The sequence below is a fragment of the Cebus imitator genome, unplaced genomic scaffold (genome assembly GCF_001604975.1).
Source record: "Cebus imitator isolate Cc_AM_T3 unplaced genomic scaffold, Cebus_imitator-1.0 Scaffold212, whole genome shotgun sequence".
NCBI classification, from domain to species: domain Eukaryota; kingdom Metazoa; phylum Chordata; class Mammalia; order Primates; family Cebidae; genus Cebus; species Cebus imitator.
Genome location: NW_016107527.1, coordinates 2,885,063 through 2,889,061, shown reverse-complemented (window position 1 = coordinate 2,889,061; position 3,999 = coordinate 2,885,063).

The following is a 3,999-nucleotide window of genomic DNA, read 5'->3' as shown; positions in this document are numbered from 1 at the left end:
GCCTCCTGAGTGGCTGGAACAACAGGTGTGCCACCACCCAGCTAATTCGTTGTGTTTTTCCTAGAGACAGGGTTTCGCCATGTTGCCCAGGCTTTCTTCAGACTTTTAAGTTACTTTTTCCTGACTGGAACATTCCTCCTGATTCAAGCATGATTTATTCATGTTTGATCCCAGCTTAAATGTCACATCGTCTTTCAAGTGGTGGCATGTGGAACACCAGGTAGACTCCTCTAGTTTCACTGAACGCTTTCACGGTTTCTATGGCGTCTTCCTCATTATACTTACAGAAATCAGCTGTTTACTATAGCTTTTTATACCTGAAGACATGATAAACTCTTGTTTACACCATAATCTTTAGAATAATAAGCCGTATCACTGAGATGTTAGTAAGGGACAAATAGTCCTGCTCTGAAGGTACTTCGTGGTCTTACTATGCTAAAATAGTAATTCTCTTCAGACTGACAGCCAGTGCCCAGGCAGGATGTGCCTCTGCCTTGTGGAAGATGTGGCAGAGAGTGGGTTCTTAGTAACTGCACCAGTTGCCAAGGGCTGCCATAACGAAGTACCACAGACTGAGTGTTTTCAACAACAGAAATATACTTTGTCATAGTCCTGGAGGCTAGAAGTCTGAGATCATGTTGTTGGCAGCAATGATTTCTTCTGAATTCTCTCTCCTTGGTTTGGAGATGGCTGCCTTCTCCTGTGTCCCTATCTCCCCTTCTTATAAGGACACCAGTCACGTTGCATCAGGGCCCACCCCAGTGACCTCATTTAACCAGTTTAAAGACCCTGATATGGTTCAGCTGTGTCCCTACCCGACTCTCATCTTGAATTGGAGCTCCCATAATTCCTACCTGTTGTGGGAGGGACATGGTGGGAAGTAATTGAATCGTGGGGGCAGTTCCCCCATACTGTTCTCGTGGTAGTGAGTCTCACGAGATCTGATGGTTTTATAAGGGGAAACCCCTTTCACTTGGTTCTCATTCTCTCTTGTCTGCTGCCGTGTGAAGTGTGCCTTTCACCTTCCTCTGTGATTGTGAGGCCTCCCCAAACACATGGAACTGTGAGTTCAGTAAAACTCTTTTTCTTTATAAATTACTCAGTCTTGGGTATATCTTTATCAGCAGCATAGAAATGGACTAATACAGACCCCACCTCCAAATACAGTCACATTCTGAGGCACTGAGTGTTGAGTTAGGACTTCAAGGTATGACGTTGAGAGCAGTGGGAGAACACAATTTAGCCCATTACAGTAATGAATGAATGAACTTATGAAGAGTCCACATGCCACCACTTGAAAGACTCAGCTCTCAAGAGTCACCATCACCTCTGGGAGAAGATGGGGCCAGATGGTCATAAACCCTTATCCACTGTATTGGGTTAACTTGTGGCATAAAAAGATATGTTCATACCCTAACCCCTTTCACCTGAGAATATGACCTAATGACTTGGTTAGAGTGGGCCCTACATCCAATGGGAAATATCACTATAAAAGAAAAGACATGGCCAAGGTGGGCAAATCATGAGTTCATGAGTTCGAGACCAGCCTGACCAACATGGTGAAACCCTGTCTCTACTAAAAATATAAAAAAATTAGCTGAGCATGGTGGCACATGCCTGTAATCCCAAGTACTAGGGAGGCTGAGGCAGGAGAATTGCTGGAACCCAGGAGTGGAGGTTGCAATGAGCCAAGATCATGCCGCTGCACTCCAGCCTGGGCAACAGAGCAAGACTTCATCTCAAGAAAGAAAAGACATGACCAGGCATAGTAGCTCACACCTATAATCCCAGCACTTTGCAAGGCCGAGGCAGGAAGATTGCTTGAGCCCAGGAGTTCAAGACCAGCCTGGATAACATAGTGAGACCCCCATCGCTACTAAAAATTGAAAACTCAGCTGGGCATTGTGGTACATGCCTGTGGTCCTAGCTACTCGGGGTCTGAGGCAGGAGGATCATCTGAGGCTGCAAGGTCAAGGCTGCAATAAGCCATGATAGTGCCATTGCACTTCAGCCTGGGCAACAGAGCAAGATGTTGACTCAAAAAAAGAGAAGAAGAAGAGACGTGAAGAGAAGGGAGAAGACACATGGAGAAGGGGGGCCATGCAGATGGAGGTAGAGATCAGAGGGATGCGCCTACGAGCCAAGGAATGCCAAGGATGGCAGCAGTCTCCAGAAGACAGGAGCCGGGCGTGGAACACGCTCTCCCTTCATACTGCAGCGGGAGCCAGTCCTGCCGACACCCTGTGTTTGAACTTTTGGTCTCAGAACTGTCAGAGAATAAATTTCTGGGATTTTGAGCCACACAGTCTCAGAACTGTCAGAGAATAAATTTCTGGGATTTTGAGCCACCCAGTCTGTGGTAATTTGTTACAGCAGTCAAAACTAGCACATCTACTTCCGTTAAAGGGAAGGGAGATCCTGTTCGGGAGATCTGACTTTGGATAGAGAAAGTGAGACACTTCCAAGCTTTATCAGGACAGGTCTGGTTGCTTGAACAATAGTCCAGTTACCAGCCTAGCCAATCTGAAGATAGTTACCATTTTGGCATAGATCAGGGGTCCCTAACCCCCGGGCTGCGGAACAGTACCAATCCATGTCCTGTAGGAACCAGACCACAGCAGGAAGTGAGCAGCAGATGAGTGATCATTACCACCTGAGCGTGGCTTCCTATCAGCTCAGTGGCAGCACTAGATTCTCAGAGGAGCGCAAACTGCACATGTGAGGGATCTAGGTTGCCCACTCCTTATGAGAATCTAACTAATTAGATTATGTGTGATGATCTGAGGTGAAGCAGTTTCATCCCAAAACCATCCCCCACCCCAGTCTGCAGAAAAATTATCTTCCATGAAACAGGTCCCTGGTGCCAAAAAAGGTTGGGGACCACTGGCACAGATACTTAGTCCACTAAATATCCCCAGAGTAGAACTCTCTCTCATACCAGGCCTGTTTAGTTCCTTGAGGTTGCAGGCATTCTCTCTCTGGAGGATAAAGGACAGGATTTCTTTGTATAATAACAATTTCTTAAATGTTTACTTTAACTGAAGGGTTTCTTTCCCAGAAAGCTTAAAAATAATTTGCTTAGTAATTTCAGTAAACACATACCAATAGCAAATTTCCTTGCTGCCTTTTGTGATGCCAATGACATCACAGAACCTGCGTCACTGTGGGAAATCGTTCTTCTAGGTAACTGTGATGACATCACTTGCTATGAAGAAAAGGAAGAAAAAAGAAAAAAACAGGAAATTCTGCATTCAGCTGTTAACTGATAAAGGAAGGAGGAACTGGTTTTGAAAGAAAGTTCCCATAACTAAGCAGCATTCTCCATTACTTAGCTTTGTTTACTTAATGTATTTATTTGCACAATCTCACTGGTAGTACAAGTTCCTAGTCAAAAAGGCTCTTTACTCTCAGCAAATTAGGGAACATAGGCTAGTACCCCACACTTTGAGGGACCCCTGTTCACACAGAGGATCTAAAAACGATCTGGGCAAAGAACAAAAGGAAAAAGAAGAGAGGGAAAGGAGGAGGAGGAGGAGAAAGGAAGAAAGGGAGGGGGGAAGGGAATAAGATAAAATGAAATACAGATGACCAATAAACATTTGACCTAGGTAACCTCACTAATTGTATTAGAGAAGGTTCTCCAGAGAAACAGAACCCATAGGATGTGTGTGTGTGTGTGTGTGTATGTGTACTTATATATAAAGAGACATTTAGATTAGTTTAGCTGGTGGTCACCCAGGGGAGCATAAGGGCGAGATCTCAGAAAAATCTGGAAAAGGAACAAAATTGTGGAAGTAGATCAACCTGGCAAGCTGTTCACAGGTGACCTTAATACAGAACCCAATGAAAAGGCTCTTGAAGCAGTATTTGGGAAATATGGCCTCATGGTAGAGGTTCTTTTGATGAAGGATGGGGAAACCGTGTCCAGAGGCTTTGCACTAATTACTTTTGAGAGCCCTGCAGCTGCTAAGAATGCTGCCAAAAATATGACCGGAAAGT